This window comes from Pelodiscus sinensis, chromosome 2, assembly GCF_052426305.1.
Source record: "Pelodiscus sinensis isolate ZL-2025 chromosome 2, ASM5242630v1, whole genome shotgun sequence".
Taxonomy (NCBI): Eukaryota; Metazoa; Chordata; order Testudines; family Trionychidae; genus Pelodiscus; species Pelodiscus sinensis.
In genome coordinates, this window is record NC_143053.1 from 160,105,914 (window position 1) to 160,120,634 (window position 14,721).

At 38.6% G+C, this 14,721-nt stretch overlaps 1 long non-coding RNA gene across 3 annotated transcripts in view; it reads right to left on the bottom strand.

The window, feature by feature from the left end:
- LOC149525365 (uncharacterized) overlaps positions 1-14,721 on the bottom strand; it is a 263,765-nt gene that overhangs the window by 155,707 nt on the left and 93,337 nt on the right. For all 3 annotated transcript variants that reach the window (XR_016348914.1, XR_016348916.1, XR_016348915.1), the window contains exons 2-3: positions 7,966-8,031; positions 7,715-7,876 (exon numbers count right to left, since the gene is read on the bottom strand). This is a non-coding gene — a long non-coding RNA (uncharacterized LOC149525365). The remainder of the gene's footprint in view (positions 1-7,714; positions 7,877-7,965; positions 8,032-14,721) is intronic.

The window sequence follows — 14,721 nt, forward strand, 5'->3', positions numbered from 1 at the left end:
TTAATTTGGTTTTAAAATTATGACAACATCTGCCTGTCAGGTAAAGTCCATTTCTTTTTGAACCAGGCTTTGCTAAATCTCACAAATGAAGTCATTTTCAGCAAAGAGAAATCATTATTTCACATACCATTATTTTCAATTTTAATAACTTTTCTGGTTTATAGAGCACCCTAAAGAGTGGCAAAACACCATTTTAATGGGTCTAAAATCTGTGACATTGGCCAAAAAAACCTCTTCCTTTTTTGTTTCTTAATAATTTGATCACTCTAAATTGTTCCTTGTACTTATTTCACAAGAACAGACACAGGTAGCACGAATATTGGAGCCAGAAAGGGGTGGCTTGAACACTAAGGATATGTTTACACTTTACATGACTTCAGTAGAATCTATAGACTCAGGGATGTGAATAATCCATACCACTAAGTGACATAACTTATGCCAACCAAAGTGCCAGTGTTGACAGCACTGTGTCAGCAACAGAGCTTCCTGCAGCTCCCATTGGCCAGGAACAGCGAACCATAGCCAATGGGAGCTGCAAGCAGCCATACCAACAGACTGCGTGGGTTGTGGGTTGCCCACCACTGGCTTATAGTGTTTTCACCAGAAGCACTATAGTTGTGCAGCTGCATTGATCCAGCTGTGCCACTATAAATGATATAAGGTTGGCATAGCCTAAGGTAAAAATTGACAAAATCCCACATGCCCCGCATTGCAGATTTGAATTCCAGCTCAGAACTTCAACTTCAAGTACAGAAAAGAGAACAAATAACTATGCACTTTATAGTGTGGTCATCTTTTTGATGACATCTCAAAAGCTAATGGCCTATTTCACACGGGCATCAAAAATATTACTCTCTTTAGAACAAGGATAAGATATATGGGGGAGCCAGTATGAGAAAGAATGCACGGCAGTTACTCATGCTATTTGGACCTGATTTTCATCTATCCTGATCCTTATATCTTTACTTACATTGTTCAAGTACATACTAAGTGAGCATAAAGCACTCACCAGGACAGAATGGGGGCATTTTACACCCATTTGGCACTCATTTTCAGACTAATGTAGATTACCATTCATGATACAAAGCAAAGGAAAATCAGCCAGATCTACCTACATATTTTGTACCAGTGTAAATTTTTCAGTTACGGTATGAAGCTGAAGTAGTTATACCAGGTGTATGGACACATAGGGTATGTCTAGACTACATGTCTGTCACCAGAGGCATGTAAATTAGAGTACCCGACATAGTCAATGAAGCTGGGATTTAAATATTCCCGGCTTCATTAAAATAAAAATGGCCGCCACACTGTGCCGGCTCTGCTGTCGACCGCTCCTGTAAACCTTGTTTCATGATGCATAAGGGAACAGTGGACAAAGGCTTCCCTTGTCGACCGATCCGCGTCTTGACTCGCGTGCTGTGCCGACGATCAGCTGAGCTGGCACAGCGTGGCGGCCATTTTTATTTTAATGAAACCAGGGATATTTAAATCCTGGCTTCATTGACTATGTCGGGTAGTCTAATTTACATGCCTCTGGCGAAAGAAGCATGTAGTCTAGACATACCCATAGATACTGATATGAAGGTGTTTAATGCTGATATTGCCTCTCTCATATAAGAATAGCTATAGTAGCTTAAGGCATCTTTAACACCACTCACATAGTTAAACTAGTACAACTTTTGTGTTTGGACAAGTCCTTCATCTCCATGTGTCCTGTGAACAGGTAGAATAGAAGAATTTGTTTTCTAAGACTATCTCTCTTCTCCCATCTTTCAGAAGCAACGACTTCATGAAAAGATATGATTAAATGATTAAGAAAGTTTCACTGACACTAAGAAGTTAAATTACAGACATTTCCTATATCAGGTGAATACTATGCTCCAAAGCAACTAGCTCATCCATGAGGAGTTACCAGATCATTTAGCATTTACCATTCAAAACAGATTAAATAAATTATAGATTTTGGGGACCTTAACATTGCAGTCAGTGGAATTTCATACACCATGGGTACTAATGTTCACACTCTCTTGAAGCAGTTTAGTTCAGTATAGTCTGAGGATGACGTGAATTGGTAATGGATGCATACACTCGACTTTTAAATTGTGACCAGCTGATCAAAATAATTGAACAAGTGTCAAGCTGGTTGCAATTCAATCAACAAATAGGAAACCTTTGACCTATCAACTCCTGCAGCTATTTCTTAACTGTAGTACATTGATTTATACTCTCCATCTTTAAATCTCTCATATCAAAGCTCCTATAAGCAGTTTCCACAGCCATGTTAATTCAGAACAGTGATCTCTACCATACAATTTGGTAACAATGGATAATCAACTGTTCATAAAGAGCAGGTTTTAATACCACCCATAAGGGGTCAGATTACCCCATCACAACCTCACATGTTTATAAACTGAGTTTGAAATTACATGATATTATCCTCTAACTACAAACTTCTTGCAGCAGGGAATATTTCATTCTGCTACTGATTGGAGATAGTGGAAATTAACAGAGTTATCTTTCCTTTCAAATAGGAAGCCCACGAGAATTTAATATGTGCAAATAACTTGTTCTCTTAGGCTTGCAAAGCCAAACTAAGAGATTTAAAAGCTATTTTGATTTTCTTTTATTTACCCAAAGCACTTTAAGATCCTTTAACTGTGAAATTTGAGTTTATTATTATTGTAACTGAGGCCATATTATCATAGTTGTGGGTCTGTTAGCTTTAGTGTTATATAGGCTCTTTTCAAGAAACAACAACACAACAGTTTTCATATCCTTTTGTATATTCTGGAGCTTTACTCAGTGGTGAATATAGCTCAATAGGTAATTTTGAAAGGAATAAGGAATTATTGTTAGCAACATGATGGTGGATTGAGATTATCAATGTTATTAAAGTCTGTAGAGGTAGGAATTCTATCTTTTCCATATCTGTACAGTGGCTCGAATAATAAATACACAGTTGGGTTTTCTGTAATGATGTTTTCATAGAGCAATATAGATATGCATTACTAACAGTTATTTTATTATTAAAAATGAGAACTTAACAAATATTAAGTTTTACAACCAGTAAAGGCAGTCTTAATAAAATTAAAATTACTAATAATTTCACTGGGAATATGATGCATAAAATCATGGCAAGCTATAGCAGTAATTGCAGGTATCTTTTGGTATGCCGTTTTAAATTTAAATGAAGACATTCAATAATCATTTTCACCACTGCATATCAACTTGATGAACTGACCACTAGTATGTATTAACCCACTTAATAGTGCTATTCATTGGACACAATGTAGTTTAAAATATCCAAAACAGCCATTACCTCATAAGGGTCTCTCATTAATCTGTCATACGTAAAACAGAAAGATTGGGATTTACAAAAAAATGGTTAAGGCCCAAAATTTTTAAAGGTGTTTAGCTGCCTAACTCCCACTGAAATGCTTCTAGAAAGCTGTCCCTATGTGACATATGCTCATCAGTTTCACTGAACATCAATGGTCCTTGTGGCTCCTAAATCCCCCAGAGAATTTTCAACATCTCACCTAAAATCTAGGATATGTGCTTGTACTTCTGTTGTCACTTGTTTCAAAGTGCCCATGTCTTGGTAAGCATCTGACCTCTATTGTGGCTCAAGGGCAGGTTATACTTAAGGCAATAAAAGAGTTGCAGCACTGAGTCTCAGAGCACAGCGCAACTGATGGCCATGCAGGCTGTGGGTCTAAAAATATCAATATAACTGTTCAGGCTTGGACTGGAGCTGGGACTCTGAGCCTTATCCCAGTCCCAGTTTGCAGAGTCCAGGCATCAGCCTGAGCCCAAATATCTATGCTGATATTCTTAGCATTGCAGCTAAAGCCCTGTAAGCCCAAATCAATTGAGCCAGCTTCAAAGACTCAATGCCACAGGTCTTCCTTTTAGAGTGCAGCTATATCTCCAGTCTTCTGCGGATACTCTTTCCAAGAAAAAATACTCCACACTTTCCCATGAGTGAAACCTCATTCTTCACCATTAATTTAGATTGGACCATACCATAAATAAGGAGACTATCAAAACAGGTCAACTAAGATGAATATGATGCTCATATAAAAATGCAGAGAATGTCATTATTTCCCACACCTTATCTCTAAGGAACTTATTACTTTTTACATGCAACAATGAAGTAGGCTTTGCAACATGGCTGTGAGGTAGCTGAGCATTCTACTTGTTTTACAGGTGGGGAAACTGAGACAGAAAGACATCAAGTGATCAAAAGATTCTATAGAAAGCATATTGCAGAATAAGTAGTAATCATGAATCCTTATTTTCTATACTTAAGCTCTAGATCATGCATCTTCAGCTATTTAATGCTTTCAGCCAACTCAGCCTCAGAATACTAAACTTTGTCTCCACTACGTCAGTAGTTCTCATGACATTCTGTACAGAAGCATTAATCTATTAAAAAACAGGCAGGTGGATGAAATGCTTCATATACACATTTTCAAGGTAAATGAAAGTTTTTATATTGTCTTTGTTGTTTCATATTGCACTTTTCTGAAGACAATATAACTATACTATAGTCCGCATCTACACTACAAGCAGTTATTTTGACATAATGTCAAAATAATGTCAAGTGGGAGGACTTCTTACTCTGACTCCTGTAACCCTCATTTTACAAGGAGTAAGGGAAGTCGGAGGAAGAGTGCTCTACCTTAGACTTCCTGCTGTGTAGACAGCGCCAAAAGCCGAAATAAGCTATTTTGACTTAAGCTACGCAATTGACATAGCTCAAGTTGCATAGCTTATTTTGGCTTTAGCCCTGCTGTGTAGATGTGCCTTTAGATAGATTAACCTGAGTGACTTCTATCTTATTGTGACATGAAGGGATGATGGGAAACGAATAAATGTGAATGAAATTCCTTTGCATTCCTTTCAAGTTGGCCTATTTATTAGTGAGAAATATGTGTCTGTGACTGGCCTAGGATTTTTACATGGAAATAAGCTCAAACACTGAAATGGCTGCACAGAGACAGTATGAGAATTATAACACTTAGATGGGAAAGAGTTACCAGAATGTACTTCTGAGATGACATTTTATCATCTCAAAATGACTGTTATGGCCCCAAAAATATCATTTGCAGAAATATCTTATTAGAAAAAGGGGGACTTCCAAAATGATTGCACCACCAGAATGGCAGAATTAAATCCTATTGTGGGAAGAAAAGCTATTTGGGGGGACATTTTTTCCTTGAAGAATGTTATTGTTTTGCTTTTCAAACTTGTTATAAGACTGTTTTTATTAACCTGAAATTACTGTGCTTGGCTGTACTCCCATTGCTTTATGGTGCTGCAGTGATTTTATTTATTTATTTATTTATTTATTTTTAAACCGCAAAAGAGAGATTTCATGCTCACAGGGCCAGTTTCTAACTTTAGGCATGGTTCTAAGCAGAGGATGGTATATGAGTTGTACTGGCCTAGGAGTCATGTTGACTCATAGACAAATCTCAGTCACATTTCCACCCCTGCTTCCTCCTTGCTGCATGGGGACAATAATTTATTGCTAGTCTTTACCAATGGTAAATAATTATCCCTACCTGCACTAGCTGAACTTCTCTGACCAGTGAATAAAGAACATGGAGCCAAGACCTCCTTTCCCTTGTCCCTTGCCCCAACCCCAGGGAGGAAGTAAGCAGAGATGTGGCCACATTCACACCTATGTACATGGACACAAGCTGCAAGTAATCCATATAGGAGAACAAGGGTGTATAAAGCTGCATAGTCCAAAATTTAATGCGATCATAGAAATTAGATATGACTTTTTTGGTCATCTAGATAATCTAAAGCTTCTGTCTATCTAGTCTGGTACATTCATGGAACCTGCTCCATCTTATCTTATTCTTATGTTGGTAACATACTGATATTTCTTTTTTGTTATTCATTTTTTCTTTTTATTTATCCTTCTGGTGTGTGGCTTACTCTTCATAATGAATTATGGCAAAATAAAGTGGTAAGCTGGCCACATCTACCCTTTCTCCATTTTCTGGGTTAAGAGAGAGCTATACTTTTTTACAAGAGCAGAGGTTACTTGCTTAAAAAAATGAAAATCAGTATTTTCTCACACTAGAATGCAATAAATGTGAGGTGTGCAGCTTTGAACCAAATCATGGGCTAGGCCAGCCCATTAATCACTGAGCAGAAATCTCTGTCCATAGCACTGGGAACTTCTTAAAACTTAAGTGGTTGAGGTTGACCCCAACTTTTGTTGAGTAAGGCAATACAACCCACACATAGTACCATAAAATTATACATCTTTATGCAAAATGAGCTGTAGCTTTTATAGGCTGAGAACATCTCAAGTAGAGATGTAACTCAGAGGACTTCAAAGGGCAGAGGAGAAGAAAGTTTTTTTAAAAAAAGAAATACCTTACTTTTAATGTACTACAGTATAATATGGGCCACCCATAATAGTGTAAATTGGTTCAGGATCCAACTTAGAGATCAACACTACCCAAGAGAGTCACAGGAGTATGAATTCATTGTTGTGTTTATGATAGTACTATATACTCATCTTTAAATAGTATGATGAGGAAATATTTTCTCATAGCAAAATAACTGACCAAGCATTATTATTTTATCAACATCAATTAGTTAATAACATAGTAAAAGCATCCTGGCTGGTTTATAATCAAATCACACAATGTTTTAATATCATCCACTGCAAAGAGCCACAGGAGACATTAAAGAGCAATTAGTGTCATGTGAGCTTCAGTGTGAGTATCACTCCTCTAGCTCAATATTTTTTTAAAGGGGAGAGTGTTACTTTAATGTGCCACCGAGTGCAATCTGTTATACTTCATCACTCCCCTAACACCATAGCATCCATGTTCTCAATACTATGACATAAAAAAGCTTAATTGCTTTTAATTAAAAAAATAAGATTTTCAAATCACATATTACAACCTGAATAATGCTAAATAGACTAAGTATTAACTACTGGCATCTTTCACAAAATCATTATCTATGTGCACACACAACTTTATGGAAGATAGAGTATGTCTACACTAGCCCCCTAGTTCGAACTTAAATATCCCGGGCTTCATTTAAATATTTAAATATCCCAGGCTTCATTTGCATCTTCCTGGGCGCCACCATTTTTAAAAGTCCCTTAGTCTGAACTACTATTCTGTGCCATGTGTAGCTGTGGGCACGGAGTTTGGACTAAGGGACTTTAAAAATGGCGGCGCCCGGGGAGATGCAAATGAAGCCCGGGATATTTAAATCCCGGGCTTCATTTGCAACTTCGAATGCCTACATTAGCCTACCTAGTTCGAACTAGGGGGCTAGTGTAGACATACCCATGGAGACATATATAAAGCTCACCCATTCAGGGTTCAGATACCAATGATACAGAGTGTAGGCCCTGATTCTTCAAAGAGATCGGCATGAGAAGCATCTATATCTGTACAGAAAACTGTTGACTGCATTACTGCTCCACGTGACCTTGAAGGACCACCAGAGCAGATTCATTATGGGGATCAGGCCCATATCTTTCTGTCCTAAAATAAATGCTATCATATAAATAGGACCCTAGAGCTTGATCCCACAAGTAGGCTGAGTGCCCTGGTCTTAATCCAGCAAAGCATAGAAGCATGCAGATAGACTCATTGAAGTCATGAGTATTAGGCACTGGGGGGGAGGTGGAATCAAGAGGACTGTGCTTTGGGCCTCAGTTTCTTACTTTTGAAGTAGTGATAGTGATACTTCCTTCTTCCCACACTTGTCTGTCTTTGTCTTTTTAGAATGCTAACTCTTCAAGACAGGATCCGTCTCTCGTTGCGTATTTATGCAGTGTCTAGCAGAGTAGAGGAGGGGCTGACTGTGATGTGAACCTCAAGCACGGCTGTAATGTAAATTAACAACAATTTCAGTATTGCATATGTAAGTGCAGTGGGAGTCTTAGTGAACTGAATTATAAAAATGAATACTTACTGTATATGCAGAGGGGAACAAAGGAGCAGCAGAGATGGTAACAATGAGGAACCTGGGACCACTGTTCTGTTTTGAAAAAAATAAAGTACAATTAGAGGAAGAGAAATGTATTTTCATCCCATCTTAGGCACTACACACATTTGTTAGATGATAAGAATAAAAATGATCCAGCTGAGGATTCAGGAGCAGGCTACTGCTTGGATGACTGAAACAGCACAGAGTACATTTCAGCATCCATCTTCAACAGCTTGCTCAAACACTAGCTGAAGAAAGTAGATTGTTATAGTCTCTAATTGTTTCTGGACTGGTGCCTGGAGCAGGAGCAGCAGGATTTCACTGACCAAACCTGGCAGGCTCAGCAGGGCCCTGAAGGGGCAATTTCAGAAGTGCCCAAACAGGCCTGGCCCTAGGTCAAGGCGAGCAAGGTGAGCAAGGCGAGCAAGGCAAATGCTTTGGGCCTTGCGCTTTCAGGACACTGCACTGCTGAATATTCACCATCCACTGGCCAGGCCCAGGGTCCTGCTCCCAGTGTCCTGCTTTGGGCCCCGCAAACCCTTTGGCTGGGCCTGAGCCTAAAGGTTTCATTTAGGACCGGACCAGGACCCTCGTGTAATACAGATACTGTACGAACACTGAGGTAGATGACTTCCTTGCCCTAGCACACTGTTTAAGAAGATGGAGAACATACAAAGTTTGGGGATGAGTGCAGATATTGTATGGACATATAGATGTTAACTCAGGTCCAAAGCTTTCCATTGAAGGTTGATTTTGACAGAAATTTGGGTTTTGAATCAAACAAAATTTTTCACAGAATATCTCATTTCCTAGAATAGTTTTGATCATTTCCTCAGAAAACTGAATATTTTATAGACAAAAACCACCCCAGCATTCATACTTTTGATAAAAACATCAACATTTTCAGCTAAACAGCCTGAACAGCCAATACTGACTTCTGTGATTCCTACATACACATACATAGGACCCTAACAAATTCACAATCCATTTTGATCAATTTCATAATGATAGGATTTTAAAAACCATAACATTCACAATTTCATCTATTTCAATCTGAAATTTCATGATGTAATAATTCTGAGATCTTGACTCAAAAAGGAGTTGGGAATACCCCAAGATTATTTATTGCGGCATGTTGTGCTACCGCTACCTTCTGTGCTGCTGTAGGCGGAGGCACTGCCCTCACAGCCGAGCAGTTGGAGACTAGTGGCTGCTGGCCAGGAGCCCTGTCTGAAGACAGAATTGCTACCAACAGCATTGCAGAAGTAAGGATGACACGGTATGGCATTGCTATCCTTCCTTCTGCAAAGCTGTCTGCAGAGCAGGGCTGTCAATCAGCAGCTGCCACTACTCTAGCTAGCAACTCTGAAGGCAGCATAGAAGTGAGCATGGCAGTATCATGACATACCTAATATAATCTTGTGGTTCCCCAGCAACTCCCTTTTGGATTAGGACCCCCCAATTTGAGAAATGCTGAGAAATCTGGTCTTTCCCCTGTGAAATCTGTATAAGCACATAAAAGGCCAGATTTCATAAGGGGGGAACCAGATTCTGTGGTCTATGACATTTTTTCATGGCAGTGAATTTGGTGGAGCCCTACATATACATAAGTACGTAAGGATCAGTTTTCCCCAACCACACCTTGACCATTATAAGTTGGTAACTGGGTTATGCCACTTTTCTGTAATGAGTCTGAATAGGAGGCCTCAGAGCCAAACAACTCCAAACATGAGGGAAAGTTTGGTACAGGTGCCTAAATTGTCCAAAGTCATTAATGGTATTGGGTGCCTCAACATTCTGATGCCCAACTTGATTTTAAAAGGGTCTGATTTTCTGAAAGGACTTGGAAAAATCAGGCGCTTTTGAGGTGTCTCAAGATGGGCAACAAAACAGTGAGGCATCCATACTCACTAACCACCTTTAAAAATGTTGGCCAGTATTCCCACTAGAACATCACACCTGTAGCCCCTCTCTCATCATTCACAGTACAAACATTCATGGAAGCAGACCATTCAATTCATGGAAAAAGAAAATACAATTTAAAATGTAATATTATAAGTGACTCATTTTTTTTCTATCATCTCCACAACAAAATACTCATTTTGATGGTTATGATAGAAAAGTCAAATGCCTCTTCACTTTAAAATGAATTAGCCTTCCCTGTGATGGGGCGGACAGGCCCCGTACTGAAGGGCAGGGAGTAGCCCAGGCCCAGCTGGCTGAGAAGGCCCCGCCCAGCCAGCTCTGCTGAGCATGCTGCCAGCAGAGCCAGAGTATAAAGGCAGAGAGAGCCCTGCAGCGAGGTAGGCCACTGGGAGAAAGTGTAGGTCAGGAAACAAGGGCCGTATATACCCTGATAGAGGGGCCTGAACTGTGGGGCGTTGCTTTAAGGGAACGCATGTAACCCAACACGGGGGAGACGCGCCCCTCGACACTTCCCAATTACATATTACTCCCAAATCAATACAACGTTAATTGTAATTCATATTATTAATGAAATACAAATGGATTATTTAAATGGCAATACCAAAGTATTTATCATTTTAAAATGGGAAGGGGGCAGCTAAAATAAACCGGTAGGGGCTTGGAGATAGAATGTGACTCCTTAACAATTTATATTTGTTTTCATTTGTACATGCACACTAAGTTGCTGGTAAGCACTGAACCAATGACATTATTTGCTTTCATTTAAAAAGAGGATTGGGATTTTTTTTTAAAAAACCACACAAATAAATAACATAAATTTTATAACAAGCTACAAGATATCAGGTTGAATTATAGACATACAACCATGAGAATGTCCTTTTAATGGTTAACAACTCATAAAAGGCTTGGTGACAACAATATAATTTTAATAAAATGTTGAATGACATTATCATCTTAGGGTGTGGCAGCCTGACAAATAATTATAAAGGGGAGAATATTCTCTTGGTAACATTGGCAGAGGAAAACGAACACAGCATGGAAGGGGTGGGTGCAGCACGTCCATAATATTCTTTTAGCTCTCCTCAAAGTACATCATATGTGACCATTTCAAAGTCTCATCTGCAGCATGTTAGGTGATATTAAGGATCCATGTGCTATGAAGGGGTCATGTGAGGAACATCTAAAAGTGGATATGGGGAACTTGTACCCCACATGACATGCTCTCCTCCTCGCCTATTTTACAAGGAAGAAAAAAAAAGGTTGATGTGAGGTAATTTTACTATAAGAATATCAATCTATCTTCTGCCCTGTAAAACAGATCTACAGTGCAATGGAGAGGGGAGAAATACTGCTACCTGAAAGTCCTAATTCTTCATATTAATTCATGGGTGGTATCTAGTTTCCCAGTAGATATGAAGCCAATGTATGGTTTGTAGCTTGTGTATCTTTATTCCTCCTGGGATATATATAGACAAAGAATTTTCATCACTTTACCCACCATTGCATTATATAGCTGCAAAAGCCAGGGGAGAAGTGCTAGTTTGGATATGGCCAATATGATCAGCAAACTCTATAATTCATAGTAGGGTACAAAGGAAATGTTACCAAGGTTCTATAATTCTTTTCTTTTTCCATGAGACGCGACTAAGGATATGTCTACACTAAGGAACATCAGTGCAATATGTTACCTAGGCAACACAACTCAACCTCCTGCAGGGATAAGTGATGCAGAAAGCCACTTTGGATTGGGTCCCAGGATGAGTATCTACACTCAGCAGAGAGTAAGAGGAAAGAGTGGGGCTTAACTAGAAGGACAAAGAAATAGGATATTCCAAAGAGTGGGAAACAGATAAAATGATCCCTTGTTTATCTGTCAAACTATCTATAAAATAGGCATAATACTAATCTCACATCAGTTGCAAAGCTTAATTAATTAAATATTCAACAAGTTTTTGGCTTTGGAAGGTCATTATTCACAGTATTTTTAAATAATTAACTGTAGATCTTTATTGTTAGATAAGGACTACATATGCCAGCTAGATGCCAATTATAATTATAGTGAGAAAAAAAAGTTGCAAAATTGTTCTAATCCTGGTAATCTACATGAGATCCTATTCCCTTTAAAATCAGTGGCCAACATCTCACTGACTTCAGAAAGGTCAAGATTGGCCTATAGAGTCATGCCCCAGATTTTGGCTCAGGCCCTTAATAAATGCAGGGGGGTTATGTTGTTGTTTTTGTTTTGTTTTGTTTTTTGTTTTGTTGTTTTTTATGCACCATCATGAGTGTTCATATTAATTTTATTTTATCTCTCAGTATTTCCTAACTTCATGTTTTTCACATGAGCTTTGAAAGCGCCTTGAACAACAACAGCCCCAAAGTTTCAATAGGCAACAGAGTTTTTGTGACTAAGAAATGAAAGGATTTCACATTTTGAGAAGCTGCAGAGATAATGAGACTGCAGAAAACAAACCAAAAAAACCACCATGAATTTATTTCATCTTATTGATGAAGCCAAAGAGCTAGTTGGAGTAGAAGGAGCTCTGACATACATAATGTCACATCTGCTTATCAGTATGTGGTAATCTAAGGGGTTTGTCAGTAATATGTTTCAATACTTTATTTTTTATAGAAAAAAAAAGTGGGACAAAACAGGAGAATCTCCAGACTGCAAATGCAAAACATAGATGATGTGATTGACAAAGAAGGAGATAAACAGAGAAATCAAATTGACATCATTTTTATATTTACCACATTCAAAAGTAACCAATTTTCATGTGTAAATGAGATTGTGGAGACAGATAAAAACAGCCTGACAGTTGGTGAAAGAATCAGGTAAGTTAAGACCTTATGAATTTTAATCAGCATGTTGGCTCTATACAAGTGCTTTTTAAGATAGTGACAAAGGCTTCTGAAAGAAAATAAGATAGCATATTACATACTGGTTATGTTGCTCTGAATAAAGTTTATTTCAGCCCCTCCTCTCATCCAGAGACTGAAACCCAGCTTAGTTCTGCATATAAAGAGGATTAGTTCTCAGATCAGAAAAGGCTACAGATGACTCTTTCATTCTTAATGCCCACTTACTGTACTACTTGTTACACCAGTGAGATGTTTAGAGATGCTATACAATAAGCTCTCTAAAAGACTCAGTCATATGGAGCTTTTCAGTGAATCTGAAATACAATGCTATATAAAAATGGCAGTGAATTTGGTGCTGCTTTGGTGCTGCACTAATGCAAATCAAGGAGGAGGAAGAAAATGTTATTAAAATGTACCAATTCAGCATAGAAAACATAGATCAGATATGAAGCAGGAAACATTTCTAACAGGGTGAGTTTAGCAAACCTCAGGTGGCACTATCTGGACTCATCCATAGACAGTATCCAGCAATATAGAAGTGGAACCCCATACAAATTCTTACCCTGCTTCTTTGAGATCAACGGCAAAAGTCTCATTTCTTTAATGGGAATAGGATTGGTTGAGTAACACAAATCTTTTAAATAAACTTTTTACATGTTTGAAACACACTGTTTTATACATAGTTCACCATCGTCATCACCATTGTCTTCTTTTTCCATCTCTATTTTGTGGTAGTGACTTTTGCAGTCTTCTTTCAAAACTTATAATTGTACGCCTGGATGTCAAGTAAATTAGTTTTTTTTCCTGAGGGTATGACTATACTACAGAGTTTTTCGATAAACGACACTTATGTCCACAGTGCTATTGTGTTCTTTTGACAGAACAGAGGGGTTTTTTTCCAACATTGGTAAACCACTTTCTTTGAGGAAGATGCCTTTTTCCGAAAAAGCTTTTTTGGACAAAGGCATGTGTGGATGTTGACAAGAGTGTTTTTTCTAAAGAAGAGGACTCCAGGAAAAAGCACAGGTGCCCTTGTGGCCACTTCATCCAAAGTAATCACAACTGAAATGTGAAATAGTGTCCAATAATTGTGGACGCTATCTTTCGAAAAAGCAGATTGCTTTTTCGTTGTGCTTTTGCTGTGTGGACATTCTCTTTCAAAAAAAGTTTTTCTAGAAGATCTCTTCTGGAAAAGCTTCTTCCAAAAGAAACCTGCAGTCTAGACGTAGCCTAAGAGATGGGCAACAGGGGATGTATCACTTGATGATTACCTCTTCTGTTCATTTCCTCCAGGGCACCTGGCATTAGCCACTGTCAGAATACAAAATACTGGGATAGATGGACCTCTGGGATGGCCTAGTATGGCCATTCTTATGTTTATGTAAGTTGACCAGTAGGCAAAAGTAGACTCTATGGACTAGCTTCAGCTGTTACTCTTCAGCCTGAAAGGGGAGGGGAGGAGGGAGGAGTCCTTAAAACTTTCCTCTTTCTATATTTCCCAAGCTCAGATAATCAGACCAGAGTGATTCTGGATATTCACCCATAGGGCATCTACTCAGAACACACAGAAGTCAATCACAATCTTTCTATTGATTCGGTAGGCTTAGGATTAAGCCCTGATGACTATACCAACTATTTAAAGATAATTGGCTTTAGTAAAAGATATTACTATACTTAATTTTATATATTTCAATACGTATTTTGATTTAATTAATGAAACTAATTCTTTTGAATGTTCTAGTCCAGTGTTTCCCAATTTTATTTGGCCGAGGAACCCTTTTCAGCTTTTCAGAATTTCAAGGAACCCCTAGGTTTGTCAAGCAAAAAAAAAGGAGGGGGGGGCGGGAGGAGAGAGGGACCCACCAATTCATGAAAATCACATTCCTTCCCTGAGACACCCCGCCCCCCACCTTCCTTCCGTGAGGCCTCATCCGCTCTGTTCCCCTCCTCTCC